Source organism: Canis aureus, chromosome 2, assembly GCF_053574225.1.
Source record: "Canis aureus isolate CA01 chromosome 2, VMU_Caureus_v.1.0, whole genome shotgun sequence".
Lineage (NCBI taxonomy): Eukaryota > Metazoa > Chordata > Mammalia > Carnivora > Canidae > Canis > Canis aureus.
In genome coordinates this window covers 52,680,902-52,701,791 of record NC_135612.1, presented here as the reverse complement: position 1 = coordinate 52,701,791, position 20,890 = coordinate 52,680,902, and the positions used below count along the sequence as shown (strand labels likewise).

General features: G+C 48.5%; 1 long non-coding RNA gene across 1 annotated transcript in view; it reads left to right on the top strand.

The window, feature by feature from the left end:
* Positions 1-19,791, top strand: part of LOC144297644 (uncharacterized) — a 124,702-nt gene extending 104,911 nt beyond the window's left edge. Inside the window, exons 5-7 of the long non-coding RNA XR_013364599.1 lie at positions 11,788-12,004; positions 13,277-13,405; positions 14,337-19,791. This is a non-coding gene — a long non-coding RNA (uncharacterized LOC144297644). The remainder of the gene's footprint in view (positions 1-11,787; positions 12,005-13,276; positions 13,406-14,336) is intronic.
* The last annotated feature ends 1,099 nt before the right edge of the window (positions 19,792-20,890 follow it).

The following is a 20,890-nucleotide window of genomic DNA, read 5'->3' as shown; positions in this document are numbered from 1 at the left end:
GTAAAGATGGCATTTCACTGTGGGAGCGCATGTCCACAGGCTTGTAGCCAGTCAGATATGCGGGCCTTCTCTGAGGTGTGAGTTCCCTACCCTGCAGATGCCTAACCTATATTATTACCCAGTGAGATCTCAGTGCATAGAAGGAGGCTACAGATGTCCTTATCACTTGGGGGCACCCTCATCTTGCATCATGCTGCCCTGGGTTGAGCTGGAGGCTCGGTGCTTGCGGGATCCCTGAGCATCCGCTTTGTCCCTTGTGTCTTTGTGTGTATGGTTGGGATGTGATTGCTTTATCGGTCATGATTTGTTCAGGTGCCTCTTCCCCACATAGGTAAGGACATCAGCTCCCTAGGAGAGAAGGGAGTCTTTTCTGGAGCTCTCAGAGGAGCAGTAGGGCTGGATCCTGGAGGCCCAAGATCGGGTCTCAACTCTGCCATTAAGTGACTGTGTCCTTTTGAGCAAGTCATTTAATCTTGCCAAAAAAATGATGGGGGCAGGACTCAGCCCATATCCTCAAATACTGAAGGTTGTGACCCATCAGCCAGGGTTCATGACATCCATTTGGGCAGAGTAAATACAAGCAGCCCTACTCGAGGTGGGCTGCCTGTGAGCTCTGGGAATTGACTCTTCCCTTCCCTGGGGACTCCCACACCAAGCTCAGCAATCTTTCCTTTCTGACTTTTGAAACACCACCTTTCCAGGAGAGTAGGGCTCTTGAACCACTGTCATACCCCCTGAGTAACCTGAGTGTTTTCAGGGAACCCTACATGCCCCCTCTACACATTGCTTCCTAGGTGATCTTCCAAGGGTGGCCAATGTAACTTCCTCTTTTGCTAGAACAGAAACACACACACACACACACACACACACACACTCACACAGAGGCTAAATCTGTTTCAGAACACTGTCATCTCCCTTAAGAGATGTCATTGTAAAGTTGAAGTGTGTAACTCTTGTTTCTCAGGGTGTACCCACTCACAACAGATAGATTCAAGACCTGGTTGCAGTAGAAGTGGTTTTAGTGTTTGAGTTCAGGGTCCCTCTCTCACTTCTTGGAACAGCCCTCATTGGGTATCTACCATTTTCTTATACTGAAGGACAATCCCAGAGGCTACTCCGTTAAGTGAATGTTGCTGTCCTGATGACAATTCAACCATGGCTTCCCACCAAGTCCCAAATACTTAATGTAGTACCCAGGCTGCAAATGGCCTGTCCCTGCCAGATTCTGCATCTTGATAGCTCTCTCTCTTTCTCTCTTTCCCCACCTCCCCCAACACTGCTCTGTTCTCCCTGCCCTTTGCTTCTCCTACCTATTGTGGCAAGTGGCCCCGGGGAGGGGGGAGCCCTAGTTCAGAAGAGAGCTCCTCATTTCCTCAGGATCTGCATGACAGACAACAGTCAACTCTGTGGAAAGTGTTTTAATCCAAATAATAAAAAATAAGACAGCAATCCACCTTCCTCAAAGATTTCAATAGTTACCTTCTGTAGGGTCATATAATGGGGTTCTCAAAAATCCCTGAGTCACATAAGGAAGGCAGGACCACGGTGATAAATGTGAGACATCGCTGGTAGGATCTAGACTCCTTGCCATGCCTCCGAGGACTCTCCTTGCTCACTTGAAGACCTTTGGCACTTGGAGAGCACCACAAGGGGGAGCCCTGAGCATAAACCCAAGACTGGCTTTACTCCCACCTGAGAAGAAAGTAGTCCAGGGACCAGCTGACTTATTCCTCCAAGGCAAGCTTCCTAGGTTCCTTTGAAGGTCCTGGGATGGACTATAGGTTGTCTTTAAAGGCCCTGCAACTCCATGCAATATTTTGGGCATATGTACATGTATATTTCTGGAATGAGGGTCCAAAGTCATATTCTCAAAGAGATTTTGAGAACAAAAGATTAGGAGCTTCCAAGGGGCCTTCTCATAACTCCCAAAGGAGCAGGGTTTCCCATTATTGCTGAACCAAACAGAGGAAATCAGGGAGCATGGATTTAAGATTCCCTCTGGGTTTGGCTATCTGAAGCAATGACCTCCCTTAGCATCTAGAGAAATGTGTTCAGAAACATTTGGTAGCCTGTCGGAGCATTTATTTTGTCCAGATTGTCTCCTTCCTGGACTACAGAATCAGAGCATCCCCGGGTTGAGGGACCTTGCAGCTTTCTCTACTTTACACCCTATCCTGGGTCACCCATCATTTCTCAGAGAGGGCCCCGTACAGTGTTGGTCAAAGTGGAGTTGGTGGGTTTGTGTTGGTGGCAGACTGTTACTGGTCCACAGGGAGGTTAGTACAGAGAGTGAGAGTAGGCATTTGGAAACTTTTATAGTAACTTGACATTGTTGAAAGACCCAAGAGAATGATCAGAGTCAGCAAATGTGGCTTGGAGTTTAGTTTTGTGCAGGAGCGTGTTCGGTGGCACAGCTGTGATAGGAAAAGTAATTACCCAGATTAAGGAGATTGGGCCAGAATGTGAATCAATGCACTGCTTCCCTTCATCGAGAATGTCTTGCCAAAAAAAAAAAAAGAAAGAAAGAAAAAGAAGAAAATAGCGAAATTAACAGGCTTAGTGAGGAAAGAAAAAGTGTGAGTTACAGAAAGCTAAGATGTTAAGCTGAAAATGATTGTCTTTATCATGTGTGTTAGTACGGGAGCTGGCTGTAAACAACTATTGTCCCATACAAAGTAAAATGGTTATTAAAGGGAAGGTCCTGTGGAAAAATTCATTCTACGGAATAAACTCTTGGAATTTCTGCAGCAAACTTTTTAAATATGTCGATTGGACAACCAGATTTGTGTATTTATCCAATATCCTCAGTTATTTTTGATGACCTGAATACTTCCCCGCCAGGAAAGGACTGTGCCATGCTTTTTATTAAAATTTTTTTCGTGTTATATCATTCTTACTAAATTAGCCATTCTATGCACATATGTCAGATGAATCTTCCAGAAACTTCATTTTTTAAATCATGTCATCACCCTTCTCAAAAATCTCAAACATTTTCAAAAAAGGCGAAAAATCCAAGCTTCTCTACGTGACAGTTAAGATCCCCTGTAACTGGGCACTGACTCATGTTTCCAGCCTTAGTACTGGCTGCCTTTTTAAAAAATAAAAATGAAAAAAAATAAAATAAAATAAAAAATAAAAAATAAAAATGGTATATATTTAAGGGGTAAATATGATTGTTTGCTATATAGATACACAGTGACGTGATTACTAGGATCAAGTTATTTATCATATCATCCCCTCCCAGTTAGCGTGTGTGATGAGAATATCTGTAATCTTCTCTCTTAACAAATTTCCAGGATGCAATTCAGTCTTAACTATGGTCACCATTCTAAACATTAACCTCTGGACTTACTCATCCTATGTAACTACAATGTTGAACCCTTTGACCAACATCTCCTGACTACTCCCATAGCCTGCCCCTGGTAACCACTCTTTGTTCTACTTTCTGCTTCTATGAATTTAATTTTTTTTAATTTCACATATAAGCGAGATCATGCAGGGTTTTCTTTAAATTTCTGTGTCTGGCTTATTTCATTTAGCATTATGTCTGCTAAGTTCATCCATGTGGTTGCAAATGGCAGGGTCTCCTTCTTTTGGGGGGCTGAATGGTATCCCTGTGCGTGTCTGTATGTATATGTGTATGTATACATTTCTTTGTCCATTCATCTATCAATGGACACTAAGGTTGTTTCCGTATCACCATGCTTTCCAATATCAGATAAGATCAAAGGACAAAAACAAAGAATTAGAAATTTGGGAAAAAAAATAGAATTTCTACAGATTGTTGTAATGTGGTCCATAATTTGGGGTGCCTGGCTGGCTCTGTCAGTGGAGTACGCAACGCTTGATCTCAGGGTTCTACGTGTGCGCTTCACCTTGGATATAGAAATGACTTGAAAATAAAATCTTAAGAAAATGCCTTACATAATTTAAAACACTTATCAACAAGGTAGCATATGTGTAACTTTATGCTGCATATTTGTAAAAAGTTGTCAGTTTACAGAATGATGAAACTCTTTGAATTTTGAATAAATTGGAATGGAATGGAATTTTGAATTTGACTGGATTTTATTTTCCATCAAAAAAATCCATGCATAATAAATTCATGGTTCCAGAATCCATTTTCCACTGAAAGATTATTTAAATTTAAGTATAATTTTTCAGGGTAGTTTTCGAAACTGGCTACTGAAGAAGTACTGGAGATGAATGTTTTAAAGCCTCATCATTTAGCTTGCCTTGGGTAAAGGTTAAAAAAATAAATATCCTGAGCTTGGCAAAACTTTTTAAAAATCTCTGTCCATCCCTACACTCCTATGAGACTGATTTCTTGTACAGAAATCTAAACTGTGAAACAGTTTAGAGGCACGTCGTCTCCTGTGACTAGCATTGTCATCAATTCAACCTAAATATATAAGATTTTTGTTCAAAATGTGTGATACAGTGTGATACAAAAGAGTGATACAGTGAATACCCATCTGCCCACTGCCTAGATTCTTCAATTAACATACATAATCCCTCCATCATGTGTCTTTTTTTAAATCTACTTGAAACATCAGTATACACCACTTCAGCCCTAAACACTTCAGCATTCCTAAATATTTCAGCATTCCAGGGTTTGATATTTATTCATGGTTATTTTTTATTCTTTGAGCTAAATTGTTTTAAAGATTTTATTTATTCATGAGAGACACAGAGAGAGAGGCAGAAACATAGGCAGAGGGAGAAGCAGGCTCCTTGAGGGGAGCCCAATGCAGGACCCAAACCCAGGACCCTAGGATCATGACCTAGCCAAAGGCAGACGCTTAACCACTGAGCCACCCAGGTGCCCCTCAAGCTAAAATTTTTATGTAGTGCTATGCACACGCCTTGAGAGTGCCAGTCAGTGAGTTTTGGGAAATGTGAAAACCTGTGTGTTGCAAACATCTGAAAATTTAGAGCGATTTCATCACCCCAGAAAGTTTCCTCATGCCTTTTCTTAGTCCATGACCCCACCCAAGAGGGGACCACTGTTCTGATTTTTCTTCCCGCCGTAGATTAGCCTATGCCAAAATCCTACAGTATATACTCTTCTGTGCCGGGCTTCTTTCACTCAGCATAGTTTTTGAGATGCATTCATGTTGTGTGTGTGTGTGTGTGCTTCATTCCCTTGTACTGCTGAGTCACATGCTATGTCTGACTATGTCACCACAGGTTTTGCTGTTTTTCCTGTTGATTTCCAACTTCTGATCATTATGAAAAAGCTGCTATGAACATTCTTGCACACATCTTGTAGAGTATGCTTTCACTTGTGTTGAGAGAATAGCAAAGACAGGAGTTGCTGCTGGCTCATAGGGTGATCGAACGTTCACTACCTTCGCTGGTGAGGCATCCAGCACATGTCAGCTTGCGCATTTCCTGTAACTTTCCATCTCAAGGGCTCGCTGTTCCACGGGCACTCTTAACCCCCTAGATCTTACAACTCTGATGCACACAATCTCTTGATAGTCTTTGCACAGCTCTTCGCTCTATCTGGGACAGGGCCACCTCTTTCTTGCCCTCCAGTTCTCAAATGACATGTCACTTGCATAGAAGGATGTTCTAATAGTAGCGTCTGCCCATCATGCTCCATTCTATGACCCTATTTTGTCTTCTTCATCTTGCACATCACTGCTAAAAGTTCTCTTTAAAGTATTTAACAAGTTTATGGGTTTGTTGTCTGACTCTCTGACTCGAAGGGAGCTCTGTGAGACCAAGGGTCTGGCCTCTGCATTCAATGCTGGGTTTCTGGGCTTCCAACAGTCCCTGGCATAGTGTGGACACCATAAATTTTGGTTGAATGAACAACTTGAAACCAGTAGTCATGGAGTTGGGGAGAGTATTCTTGCCACACCCATACACACACACACAGGCACAATAGAAATAATTATAGGGCAGCCCGGGTGGCTCAGCGGTTTAGTGCTGTCTTCAGCCCAGAGCCTGATCCTGGAGATCCAGGTTTGAGTCCCACATCAGGCTCCCTGCATAGAGGCTGCTTCTCCCTCTGCCTGTCTCTCTCTCTCTCTCTCAGGAATAAATGAATAAAACATTAAAAGTAATAATAATAATAATAAAAGGGTGGAAGGAAAATTTTGAGGTAGTATAAATGTATATGGCCTTGGTGGTGATGGTTTCATGGTGTTTATTTATTCCCAGTTTGAGTTGTATACATTCAACATTTACAGCTTTTTACATGTCAATTACATGTCAGTAATGTTATTTCATTTCATTTTATTTTTTTAAAAGGTTTTATTTATTTTTTCATGAGAGACACAGGAGAGAAAGAGGCAGAGACATAGGCAGAGGGAGAAGCAGGCTTCCTGCAGGGAGCCCGATGGGGGACTCGATCCCAGGACCCCTGGAATCAGGACCTGAGCCAAAGGCAGACACTCAACCACTGAGCCAGCCAGGCATCCTCACTAATGTGATTTTAAAAACATAAAATAAGAAGGTAATTATGAACCCTACCGTGGTAACATGGCAAAGTGATTATAAACCTTTAAAAAGACAAAATCACATATTACAATTATAATAATGTAAAAATAAGATTTTATGGGGGCCCAAATTACAACAAAGCACAAGATTATAATACTAAAAAAAAAAATCAATTGATCAATCAATAATCATGGGGATCTTGTCATCCAGTACAACACAGACTCTCCTTCAACGTACCGTCATAAATGAGCAGGTCACTGTTCAGACTGACTCTCAGGGGCTTTGAGTCACTGACCTTCTAACATAAGCTGATTCATCAAGAGCTGCCTCTGGCCGCCTGGCCAGCTCTGCGCAGTCGGGGCCTGTGAAAGGGGCCCTTGTCACGTTTTACTGTGTGGTCATTCACTGGAATTGGCTCTCCTGGCCGAGAATTTTAAGTTTTTGAAAAAATTCAAACCATCCTTGAAGCACACAAGCCAAGTGTCCAAGAGCAGGTAGGGGAAGGATGAATACATTTATTTGGGAGGCTCCTTAGGGAAACTGCAGAAGGCAGGAACCCCACCCCCTGCTGCCCCCCTGAAACCCTTCCAGACTTCCCTACCCAAAGCTCCCAATGTATCAGTGCTCAGAGGATGGGGTGGGCGGGAGCACCCAGGAGGGGCTCCGAGGTGGTTAAGGCAACAGGATAGAGGAGTGAAGCCATGGCTGCCCTTGGGAGCATCAGATGTCTGGTGCTCCTGGGCTCTCCACATCATCAAGACTTGTTGAATGTTTGCTCCCTAAATATTTCATAAATCTGTCCCCACCCTCCGCCCCTGATCAGCCTTTGCTCCAGGGCCATCATCACTCACCTGGACTGTGGAATTTGGGTGCCTCCAAACTGGCCACACAGCTTCTTGGCTGGCCTCCACTCTGTTTTATTCCTAGCAGCCAGAGGGACAGTTCCAAAGTCGGCATCTGATTGAGCAGCCCCTCCTTACAAAACATCACCGAGCCATCATCACGGACAGCTAAAATCCAACTTCTTCCCTGGGACTCAGGCCCATCCACACCTGATGCTGCTGCATCACACCCATCCGCTGCTCTGGCTATGCCTCCCCTGCCACCCACCTGGGTTCAGGTAGGACCCAGGAGCTTACAGTGTCCTGCCCACACTGTGTCGCTTCATAGTAGGGCAAAAGCTCAAAACTGTCAGTCTGGGAGCAAGGGCAGATGGAGTTGGTAGACTCCAGGAAGGCTTCCTGGAGGAGGCGACAGGGAGATAAGTCTTAAAGGGAAAGAGTGAACAAGGCAAAGAAGAGGGAGAGGAGTTTCAGGATTAAATTCTTTGCTCCAGGATCTCCTGGATCTTATGTGGCAGAGTTAATACTTCTGCTGCTTGGGTGAGGTTGGGTGCTGGTATGGGGAAGTAGAAGGGAGAATAGAGCACGGCACTCTGGAAGCCAGTCTTTACGTCCAGTAGGGTCAGGGAAATGAGGCTTTGGGATGGCAAAGGGGAAGGAGTTGGAGCCAAGACACTTCCATAAAGCCAGGACTGCATGGTCTGCAGCCTCAGAGCAGGGGCTGACAAAGGAAAATCATGCACCAGCAAGAGGAAAGCACAAAGCCGCATATCTGCCTCCACAGGGGTTTTGGATTTTTTTTTTAAATTTTATTTATGATAGTCGCACACAGAGAGAGAGAGAAAGAGAAGCAGAGACACAGGCAGAGGGAGAAGCAGGCTCCATGCACCGGGAGCCTGACATGGGATTCGATCCCTGGTCTCCAGGATCGCGCCCTGGGCCAAAGGCAGGCGCTAAACCGCTGCGCCACCCAGGGATCCCCGGGTTTCGGATTTTTTAAGATTTTTTAATTTATTCATTCAGGAGAGACACAGAGAGAGAAGCAGAGACACAGGCAGAGGGAGAAGCAGGCTCACCACAGGGAGCTCGATGCAGGACTCGATCCCAGGACCCTGGGATCATGATCTGAGCCAAAGACAGATGCTCAACCACTGAGCCACCCAGGTGCCTGAATTTTGAATTTTTTAAAGTCTCCACAGGAGAAATTAAAATGTCGAGTCTGGGGATCCCTGGGTGGCGCAGCGGTTTAGTGCCTGTCTTTGGCCCAGGGCACGATCCTGGAGACCTGGGATCGAATCCCACGTCGGGCTCCTGGTGCATGGAGCCTGCTTCTCCCTCTGCCTGTGTCTCTGCCTCTCTCTCTCTCTCTCTCTCTCTGTGTGTGTGTGACTATCATAAATAAAAAAAAATAAAAAATAAATAAAAAAATAAAATGTCGAGTCTGCCCTTCTCGTGGATTTAGGTCCAAAGATATGTGATCTTGAGGTGCAGCAGCTCCCAGCCTAAGAAATTATCATAATTATGCCTCTCAGCTGATTGGCTAGAGGGCCTGGCCCTGGCGAGTGGATAGTTATTCTGGGTGAATGCTCCCAAGGCAGCAAGGGATCCTCACTAGGAAGAGGCCGTCCTGCCAAGACGATGTTTAAAGAATGTTAAGAGTTGATAAGATATGATTCACCTGTTCACTGTGAGTAAAGATCAGGGGCCTGGGATCACAAGAATGCCAATGAACAGACACCGACCTGCAAGAGACAGTAAACAAAGAGACTTAGTAGATGAACACACTGGATAAAGACACTGTAAGAAAAGAAAAAAAAAGTAAGATTTGAAAGAGAACCATTGTGGGTTGAAGAGCATCCCCCTCGCAAACTCATACCTACTCTCAACCTCAGAAAGTGACCTGATTTGGAAAGAAGGATCTCCAGATGGAATTCACTCTCGATTGAAGGTGAGCTCTAAGTCCAACAGGGGCAGGAAGGAGAAATCTGGACGCACAGCTAGAGGCAGAGATTGGGGCGAAGCAGCCACAAGCCAAGGGCTGCCAGGAGCTGAAAGAGGCAAGGAAGGACCACGCACCCCCACCCCTACAGCCTGCAGATAGCCCAGCCCTGCTGCCTCCTTGATTCAGACATGCAGCCTCCAGAATGGCAAGAGAATACCTTCTGGTTGCTTTAAGCCACCAAGGTTATGGTAATTTGTGGCAATTGCTCTTAAGAAGCCGAGATGAATACCCAGAAATGAAAAGTCTAGTCTTTATCACATTTTTAAAGTTGTTTTTTTTTTTTAAGATTATATATTTATTTATTCATGAGAGACACACAGAGAGAGGGACAGAGACATAGGCAGAGGGAGAAGCAAGCTCCCGGTGGGGAGCCTGATGCGGGATTCGATCCTAGGACCCCGGGATCATGACCTGAGCCAAAGGCAGATGTTCAACCACTGAACCACCCAGGTGCCCCACATTTTTTAGTTTATAGAAAAGTTTGCAGACCCCTGCTGTAGCGTACAGTGATCACCTGAATCCACCAGCCCCTCACCATAACCCGTGGTCCCCGGTCCGTGAGTCCCACTCATGCAGGTAGGGTAGCTGGTGGAGATGCCTACAGGAGCCACAGAGAGAATGAAACTAGTAAAGGAGTCTGAGGGGTGGAGGCCAATTTTGGGGGGGTCAAGCTGTACCCGTGGGGGGGCATTGGAAAGCTAGATGCAGAAACACCTCCGTAATATAACCTCATATTTATGAAACAGGGGGGAATCCACATGTACCCCCGACAGACGTGTGTGTTTATGCGGACACCTATGTCAAAATATGACTTCAGAGCTGGAGGAGTAGGCCAAAGGCTGTGTAGTAGGTGGGGGGCGTGGGTGTTACCTACGTGGAGGGGGGCGGGTGCTCCTGAGAGCAGGCAGGAAGCCGAGCCAGCCGGAGGGGAAACCGAGCATATGTGATACGATCATATTCCTGTTTTATGTCAGATTATATATGTAAAGAAGGAAAATATATAAGAACAAACCAAGTTGAAGAATTACAAGCAACAGAAGGTAAAGGCGCAGAGTAGCTGCTCAGCTGCAGCCAGCCACCGTCCTAAGGGAATGCAGCCCCCCACCCCCACCCCGTTTGTTCTGATCTCCCCATGCTGCAAAGAAAGCTGGAAATCTGGATTTGCGTGGGACATTGAAACACTGAGCAGCTACCAAATGCTTAAGGAAGAAATAATGCCAGTTCTACATCATCTCTTCTGGAAAACACTGAAGGAAAACCAGACGCATCTGGGGTGACCTCCAGCACACACAGGTTTGCAACTCCCGACCTGGAGCGATGGAGCCTGCACACCTATGACCAGAGTGGGGCCAGCGCCTTCTGATTCATCTTTGAGAAATGAGGGAGAGAGGGAGGGACATGTACTGAGCATGCCATGTTGAGCCCTTCACATGCTTTTATTGATGGAATTGACCCCAAGCAGGTATTAAGCCCATTGCACAGATGGGGAGACTGAGGCTCTGTTGAGTAACTTGCCCTGATCATCCAGCTAGTAAGTGTCTCTGAGTGTCCCACCTCACCTGTCCCTCTCTGCTCTCCTTGCACATCTTCCCTCTGCTTCCTGCCCCCACCACTGTGTCCCAGGCTTACTTCTTCCAGGTCCAACAGGCATGCATGGCAGCTGGGCAGGCAGGGCTTAGCCAAATCCAGCATGTGTTCTGATGGGGGCACCATTCACCGACTCCTAACAAGCATGGACAAGGGGCTGCTCTGGAAAGTCAGGCGAACCTCTCACTTTATGGTTGGGAGACTTAAAGCCCAGAAGGGGCCACGCCTTGCCCAGGCTCACACAGCTGTTAACCCCCTTCCCCAAGCCCTCCCTCTCAGGCATTATTTAATGGATCCAGAGTTGTCTTTAAGCCTCAGCGGAAAGTCACAGGGTGAGTTCAGGGAGGTCGGTAGGGAACAGCCTGGGAGCCACCCAGGGTGACCCCCCAACACCTCCTTCCCAGATATGCCCTGCACCCCAGCCCCTGCCAGAGCCCCCTGGAAGGCCAGGTGGGTCCAGGGCTCCCCTAGCACCTGGGGGCTGAAGGAATACTGGGGAGCCCAGGCAGATTCTCAGGGTTTGCTCTGTTTCTCTTTCCAGCCACAGCTTTTCCCCAGGGTTTATTATTAGCAAAAATGACAAAGCCCCTCATGGCTAGAGGCTGGCTGCTGGCTCTTAAGCCCTGCTGGCGCCTCTCAGCAAATAGTTCCTTTGGAACAGGGCAGCTCTTCCTGAGGAGGGAGCAGGGCTGGGGGAGGTACCCATGTCCCCCACCCCACCCCTTGGGGGAGGTCCCTGTGCGAGGCATAACTGCTCCCCCAGGCAGGTAACTCTCTTGGGCAAGAGGCCTGAGCAATGCCATGCTCTCAAAAGGGTTGGTCCCTGCCACTCTTGCCACGGTGTTCCCTGGCATGACTTGGAAACCCAGTAGGCCTGTGGTTCTCCCTCTCTTGGTTGTGTTCCAGGCCCACTCACAGCACCAGGGAAGCTGGCTATGTCCTTGCATCTTAAGGATGATATGCATCCCTTCCTGCACCATCTCTCCTGCATTATAAGACATCTGCTGGGCTGCCTCAGGCCACTCGGACCCCAGGATTCCAGCCATCTTCACCTCACTGCCCCCTCCCTGACCAGTCCTGGCTGCATCCTCGGGGCTGCCACTTCCAAGAGGCCCAGCTACAGGTATCCTCCTCAGATCCTGCCCTTAAAGTGTGTGGGTGGGGGGGGGGGGGACTACGGTCCCTCCCTGCATTCCCCCTCCCCTGGGATGCCTGAAGGCCTCCCACATCTGCATCTGGGCACCACTCCATTGTTCACTTCCAACCCCCTCCTGCTCCCTGGATTGGAAGCTACTAATCAGTCTCCTGGGCCAGAAAAATCCTCACCCAGTAAGCACCACTCCTAGACCTTTCCAGACTAGCACCTGGAGGACAGCCCTGAAACTTAACATCAAGCATTATGGTCTTTTATTCTGTGCTTCCTCCATGACACTCCACTCTGGGGTGATGCTGGGTTTGTGTCTCCCTTCCCAGAGGAGAAAAGCCAAATGTGAAGGCAAAATTGGGGCGGTGGGAAATTCCAAACAGTTACTACTTCACATGGCATCTTGTCACCACCGTGTTGCTTTTAGCTCAAGGCAGGTCCCGGCTCACTTTTGAGCCTGCCCTCCTCCAGGTGGGGCTGTATCACCTCACATGGCAGCTTTTTCTGGTGTTCAGCAGTAGGGATGAAAACCCAGACACAGGTCTCTTCAGATTCCTATGAAAGGAGGCCATGGGCTGAAGGCAGTGGGCTCTGCAGGTGTCCTGGGTCCCCACAGCCTCCAGCTCCCACCCTCAGGGCCCTGCTAAAATGCTAGAGTGCTGGGTTGAGGACCACAGCCTTGATATTTTTATCTGGTGTTGCCATTTCCTAGCCATGTGCTCTCCGGAAAGGCACTTAAATTTCTTGAGCCTTAGGTTTCTCATCTGTAAAATGGGGTTAGCAGTACAATCCACAATCCCTTTTCTGAAACCCTTGATGTGTTTCAGAAATCAGAGTTTTTCAGCTTCACACGGGTAATATGGAACATGTACTCCATATTATGTTAACACCCTGATGGGGTCTGAAAGCATCTTGTAATCAAACACATTAATATTTCTTTAGCTGAACTCTTGAACAATCACACTAAGTGCAGTAAATAAAGACTATACCTTGCCCCATGTCTGTTCAGGTCAAATTTTGTTACCAAATAAATGTTTTAAAAGTTCTTTTTCAGGGGTGCCTGGGTGGCTCAGTGGTTGAGCGTCTGCCTTTGGCTCAGGGTGTGATCCCAGGGTCCTGGGATCAAGTCCCACAGTGAACTTCCCTCAGGGAGCCTGCTTCTCCCTCTGCCTGTGTCTCTTCCTCTCTTTCTCTGTGTTTCATGAGTAAATAAATAAAATCTTTTAAAAAATAATAAAAATTCTTTTTCAGTTTTCAGAGCCTTTCAGAGGTTTGGGGTTGTGGATAAGGACCATACCACCCTGTGTCTCCGTGGACAGTGGCACACGGCATAAAGAGATAAAACACGTTCACAGCTTTGAGGCCGCACCGAACCCAGCTGTAAGGCTTGGGATAAAACAAATCTCTTGACAAGGCCAAGGGCAATGAGTGGGGAGAATAATTCTGGAACGGCTGTGCCATTAGCCAAGTGTCTGAGCCATTGATTCAAAAATCAACGGATCCTGATTGCCCCAAATTTGCCTTGAGCTCAGAAGCTGCCAAGCAGATGTCTGGCATTTCTGTCCTCACCGACACCAGCATCTCTCTGAGCCCCTCCCTCTGCTTTGCCAATCACACCTGCCCCACCCACCCACACCCAACATCCTGTCCCTTGGCTCTGAAAGGGCCCTGCCAGCACCTGCAGCCTCTCCTCAAAGGTATATGCCTCGGGGTGCCTGGGTAGCTCAGTCAGTTGGTCATTCACCTCTCGATTTCGGCTCAGCTCAAGTCATGATCTCAGGGTTGTAAGATCGAGCCCTGTGTGGGGCTCTCTGCTCAGTGTGGAATCTGCTTGAGATCCTCTCTCTCCCTCTGTCCCTTCCCACCTCTCCCTCTCTAAAAAACTAAATAAATTAAATAAAGGTGTGTGCCTGCATGCATGCAATGTGTGTGTGTGTGTGCACGCACATATGCAATAAGACCAAAAGCCTTATACAGTAATTGGTAGCCAGGAAAGAACCACAAGCCTCTTCCTCTCTAACGCTCAGCCACAAAGCCTCAGAGCACAGCATCCTTCGTGTCACTAGAGGCAGAGGGAGAGCCATGGGGAGGGGCCAGGGACAGACCCATCTGGCTGCCACTCATCTCTGTACTGGGACGAGGCATGCATTCTTCCCATGGGAGCAGGCTGGGCGGACTGGGAGGGCTTACGGGAGGTGCCCCATGATGGGTGAATCTTAAGCAAGATTTGACTGTTTTTTTGTGACACCCTGCGTTCCACAATTCTGGGTGCAAGGAATCTCACATTTTTACATTTTCCTAAATCAAACAGAATGCAACCTTGGATCTGGCTTCCCAGGACGATGAGAAATTCCATCTCAGGCCATCCCCTGGGTTTACCAAGCGAACTGGAGAGGAACGGGCTCATGTGAGGTGCTCCCTGTCCAAGTGCTCATGCTTCGTGAACATGGCTCTCGCTCCCTCCCTGGCTGATGGGGATTCACATGGGCCATTTGTCACAACTCCAAGGCAAGGTCCAGCCCCTTCACTTTGGAGCTCAAAAGAAAGTTTAGAAGCCACCACCCTTCAGTCCAACCTTCTGGTCCTAGAGAAGATACAACTGGGGAGGTGGCAGGGTCACCCACTGCGCAGCAGAGTCAAAGATTGGACCCAGGCTTCCTGGTTCCCAGGCCACCTCTGTTTTCACTACCACACCCTGCTTGTGACATGTGTGGCAACAACATCCTCGGGGCTAGTCCTAGGCCACATCCTCTCCGGTTCTGCCACAGACCTGCCACGTGACCCAGAGGAGGTCACCTTGCTGCTGGGTGAGTCCATTTCCTCGGCTCCAGGATGAGGGTAGGTGATGCCAGAGGTCCCTGGTCCCCTCCTAACCCTTCCTCTGCCCCATGTCCCTAGGCTGTGCCCATCTTGGAGATTCAGCCTTGCAGATGTGATCTGGCCTCCCTCCCCTTCTGCTCACCCTCCCTGCCTATTTTCCTCCTGGCCTGCTATGATCCTATTTATTAGTTAAATCCTTCCTGGTTCGACAAACCCTCCCTCCCCTTCACCTTTGCTTCGTGGTAAACATATTTCCCTTTCACCAAATATGTTTTTCTCAGTCACTTACCAGTAGTCACACTCTTGAGTGATCATTTTCAAAAACACAAATTGCTTACAGGTGCCTCGGAAGTCAGAGGCCTCCCAGACTTCCTTGCTCCTGCTCACTCCTGACTTTCCACTTATGGGTCTGGCTCAGCAGCCCAATGCCCTCATCCTGTTTGGGTAGCTCATCTTTCCTTTATGCTTAGAGAACCCTTCTGCTGGGGGTGCGAGGGGCTGACCCCGGGCAATAGGAAAGACGATGGAAACCCAGAGTAGAAGAGAGGTAGGCCTGGGGTCCACAGCCAGACCACAGAAACATCTGCCTCTCACTCCAGTCATGTGGCCCCAGAGCCCTGGTTGGGTACTGCTGGGGATGAAACAGGACTAGTGTGGAGGTTAGTACCCAAGAGACCTGGTTTCTTCTTCTAGGTCTGCCATAGGGCAACTTGTGACCATGGATCAGTCTGGTCCTTGCGGGGAGCCTGTTTCCCATTTAGAAAATAAGCAGGTTGGGATTCTGGAGCAGTGGTTCCTACAGTGTTCCCTGGAGGGCTGAGGTCCTGGCGAGGTTCTCCTAAGGCCTGGCAGGGGTGGTGGAAGTTGCTATGAGGGTGTTACCCTCACCTACCACTTCTCTAACCAGAGCAGCCTGGCATGAATCAAGCTTCCACCCAAGATCTCATTTGAAAATGAGGTTGGAAAGACTGGGAAAAACCCCTGTGCTGATCTTTAGGATGCTGGTTGATAGAATAGCTGCAAGATGGACTAGCATGCAGCTGGAAAAAATGAGGATACTGTAAAAAATAATGATGAGGCAAGATCTCCGGGATACATTAGATAAAAACAGGAAGATACAGATGATGTGTAGTATGTTTTTTTTTAAAGATGTTATTTATTTAATTATTTGAGAGATATAGAGCACTAGAGAGACAGAGCAAGTACGAGTGGGAGGCAGAGGGAGAGGGAGAAGCAGGCTTGCCGCTGAGCAGGGAGCCTGACATGGGGCTCGGTCCCGGACCCTGGGATCATGACCTGAGCCAATTTACCAACCAAGCCACCCAGGTGCCCTGTGGAAGTACTGTTCATAAGTATGGATACAATCCTCTCTCCTGATGGCGGGCAGCAACAGCGAGCTGCAGCTCCCAGCCAGCCACACAACCACACGGCTGACCAGCAGCCTGATACACTGAGAGCCATTCTGTGTCCATCACGCAGGCATGCTGGTTTTCCCTCTCAGGACACTCTGCAATAAATTGCAGGAGATATTCAACACTGTTATAAAACGGGCTTTGCCTGCCTGTAGGCTAATCACGTAAGTGTTCTGAGCATGTGTGAGATAGGCAAGGCTAAGCTATGATGTTCAGTAGGTTAGCTGTATTAAATGCATTTTCATTGTATGATATTTTCAATTTACGATGGGTTTAGCAGGATGTAACTTCACTGGAAGTCGGGAAGCTCTGGATAGCTCTTTATAGCAGCTTGACTTTGAACCCTGTAAATACATTATGTTTTCGAGATAATCTCTACACTCCCTTGCAGCCTTGCTGAGCGGGCAGAGGGAAGAGCTAAGAGGTGCCCATAAATGTCTGTCTCGAAAGGCCAAAGGGGAAGGGAGGCACCTTGGGTCTAGAGGCCCCGGGGAGGAGGAGCCGTGGCCCCGGGTCCACCTGCTGGAATGCCGCAGCCTCCCCAGCCCTTTTGCACCAACAGCCCATGGAGAAGGCCCTTGCCGCCGAGGCTCCCACCCCATCCCTGCTCCCCAGCCTGGCCCGGGCTCCCTGTCTCCTGGGGTGGAGGCCAGCGCCGCCCTCATCAGCTGGCCAGCCAGGCCGGCCCCACCCGCCGCCAGCAAGCCAGAGCCTCCTCCACGCAGCGCTGTCTCCGCTGACGCCAGCCCCAGACTGTGGCCTGAGCCGCATCCAGAACAGAGCTCAGGGCACAGATGTTCCCATTCTCTGGCTCTGGACAAGCTTCTTGGAAAAATCACGGAGCCAGCCTTCCTCAATCCACCTTTGAGTGGAGAGAGAGGGGCCCTTCTCTCCTGCGGCTGTGGGCACCTGGCTGCCCGCCCCGGGGCCGCCGGGCTGATGCATGCGGCCCTTGTCTGCGCTGCTGGCTCCTGTCCGAAGGTCCCTGGTAGGGGCGGGTGGGCCGAGGGGCGGCGGAGGCTCCCTTCAGCCCCCGTCTCAGGGCTGCGTTCATTCTGGCTTTTTCTGGCTGGCTGACCAACAGGAAGTGGTCTGGCTGAGGTGGGGACGCTGTGCAGCACCCCGGGGTAAGGCATATGGCAGCCAGCCGGGGACAGACATAGTCCAACACAGACTCCCAGACTCAGGGAAGAGGGGGACGGGCTCGGGGTTTATTGAGGGGTTATTATGCGCTGAGCTTTGCAATGAGACAGACTTGTATTCAGATCCATAATTTGTCATGGAGTACCGGTATGGCCTCGAGGAAGTCCCATGATGTTCTAAGCCTCAGCTTCGTCATCTATAAAATGGGGATGACAATAGTTATATCCCTGAAGGTCAAATGAATGGGATACTCAATCACCCAGTCAGTTGTTGGTGCTGAAAAAAATACTCGGCGCCCTCTCTCTCTGGAGTATAAAGTGCAAAGTCAGTGCCAGGCGGGGTTTAAGATCCTGAACTCAACAGCATGGGTTCAAATCCCAGCTCTGCCCACTTACTAGCTCTGTGATCTCGGGCCAGTTACTTAATCTCTCTGTGCCTGTGAACATGGGGACAATGCATCCACAGTCCATAGGACTGCAGGGAGGACCAGGGAATCCCGAGTAGTGCCTGGCATGCAGTGAGCACTGTACATGTTACCCTCTGGTCAAGTCCACATGGACCCTGTTTTAGCTGACCAAATATGTGAGTTCTAATCTGAGGGTCTCCTCTGGAGCCAGGCTGGGCTGGTGAGGGTTCACCCCAGTTGGTCTTTCCTGGGTCTGCTCCTGGCCAGGGGTGGGAGGGGAGGGAGAGCTCAGTTCATCCCCATCCCCTCACCTCATTCCAACCACCATCTGTTTTTCATAAATCCCTCCAGTGGTTTTCCTGGGAAGGACAGTGAGTTTCCTTAGGCCACAAAGCCCTCCAAAACCACCCATCAGGGCAACCAGGCTGCTCATGGGGTGGGCGGGTCCCTTTGGGCCTCCTTCCCACCCTACATCTGGCCCTGACAAACCTTAGGGCCACCGCTACCCTCTTGGCATCACTGCCAAGGGAGGTCACTCCCCTGGTCCTGGCTGTAGCCTGCCCGCCCCTTGGGCTCCTGGGTGCCCACTGCTGCCAGCCACACACCATCCCCTGGGCTGCCTGATGACCATGGTGGTCCAAGTGCATGCTGATCCAAGGGCCAGCCGCCCAACCGCCCCAAACCACTGGTCCACGAGAGCACTGTCATTGTCAGCCTGGGACTGCTTTTTATGTGAACCCCTTAAAAGAAATAGTGAACTTTTTTTCTGATGCCCTGTGCAGACAGAGGGGCTTCTGGATTGTTTCTGGACCCTGGCAGAGGCTGGCAAGGCCCCTGGATCCCTCTATCATCTCTCTCACCCTCTGCCCTACTCCCACGGGTCCTGGGACCCCAAGCTTTCCTTCCCTCCTCCCAGAAACTTGGTTTAAGCTTTGTCCTTGGTGTCAACCAGAACTTGCCCAAGCACAGGCACCTAATGACACAGTTTTCTGTATCTTCAAGTCAATAGCAGGGCAGCCACCAACCCATTAGTAGGAAGCCATGACTTCTGTATTGAAATAAGCCCTCTGTGTTACAGGTGCATTATGAGTCCTACTACAAAACATGATGCAAAAGTCTGCACTCACTTCCAATAACAAGTGAGGCTTCAAAGACAAATAGTAAAATATAGATCCACCAAGCACAGGTTTGGTCTCTTCTGTTTATTGATGTTTTCCAATGTTAAGAAGAGAGCCTAGCCCACTGCAAGTGCTTGTTGAATAGAATATAACCCAAGCGTGCAACCCGAGGCTCCAGGCTGGACTGCCTGGCCGGGATACCTTCCATTGCTTCTACCTTTAGGGGAAATATTTGAGAATCACTGGGTCATGCATTATCTCATTTAATCTTCTTTACAGCCCTATGGCATTGTGCATCTTCACTGAGGGAAAGCACTGAGCACCTGGACTGCCCCCCATATTTGAGGATGTCCCCATTTCGTGAGTCTTGGTGAAAGACAGGGCATCACTCTCAATAAGAAGCTGGAAAAGCCCCCACTGGTGGGACTGGACACACACCTAAGGAGCAGGTGGCACAAAGATACAAGATTTGATTGGAATTCACCCTGCTGGGACCTACAGTAGCATAGCATCCAGTGTGCCCTGCCAGTGTCACGGTGCCTGGACCAGCCTTCCCCTGGCTGTGCCCTGGCTTCCCATCCCTGACAGGCAGTTGGAGCCCAAGCTGGATCTGGTCCCTTCCTGGTGATTCTCCAAGGTACCCAGCATCTTTCTAGCACCCATGCTTGAGGGATGTTTTGTGTAGATTGTAATCAAGATCTTTGACATCATGATCCCCATTTTGGGGGTGAGTAGCCAGGCTGAGGGGCAGCATTGACTGAGCACAGTACTACCATGTGCAAGGCTGTGCTTGGTCCCACTTTGAGGGTTAGAGATGTAAGGGGCAGTTTCATTAAAATGTGAGGGGGGGGGACCAGGGGCCATGGAAGGTGAGGGCTTGGGGGCAGCAGGGGGGCTTCACAGAGGAAGTGGCACAAGTTGAGACTCAAAGAGAGAGGAAGGGAAGGGATTTTCTAGGTGTGGTGTGTTTGGGGTACAGCGTGTTACTCTGCAGGCTGGAGTGAATGGTTCAGGGGAACCATGACAGAAGAGGACACAAGGGAAGGTGGAGGCCCCTCACTGCCTTATTAATGAGTCTGGACTTTGGAGCAGTCTTCCCCAGTTACAAGCAACAGAAATAGATTTGGGCTAATTTTATCAGAAAAGGGACTTTTTTGAAGAATATTCTAGTAACTCCCAGACCTGTAAGTTAAAAAAAAAAAGAAAAGAAAAAAGAAAAGAGAAATGAAAAAGTTTCGTGAATTAGGTCTGGAAAAGAACAAGGAACTAGGAAATGCCAAGAGTTTAGATAGTGAGAGCTCCTGGTTTGTCAGGGTGCTACTGCTGTTGCTGCTTCTGAAATCAGTGAGAAATATTCCTGCAGACTTGAATCAAGCCATACGAGATTCAAAGCTTTTGGATGTGCTGCTTCAGTGGCTCAGTTGGTTGTGTCCAACTCTTGATTTTGGCTCAGGTCATGATTTCAGAGTCCTGAGATCAAGCCCCACGTTGGGTTCCATACTCAGTGGGGAATCCGCTGAAGATTCTCTCCCCCTCTCCCTCTGCCTCCACCCCTCCAAAAAGAAATAAAAATTAAAAAAAAAAAAAAAAGCTCTTGGATACAAAGACCAATTAGTCTAGCTTGGGTAGGCTTAGGAACTCTTGATCTGTAATCCCACCAGGTCTGCATACTCTAGAGAAGAGTAGATCTCAAGGAAATATTGAAGTGTCATTTCCAAAAGCAGGAGAAAAGAATACTATCCAATGAATACCCACCAGACTTGACTATGAAAGATACTTTGAATGGGAGGATGACACCTTTTTGACTTTTAGGAAGACAGATTGAAGTAAAGAGTAAAGCTAAGTGAGACTGATAAGGGCCCAATGGGAAAAAATTTACGTAGCCCAGGAGAGTGATGGTGTGCTCATGAGGTAAGGCAATGAAGATGCTACTGAATGCAAGAGATATTTGGAGAATGGAATCTGT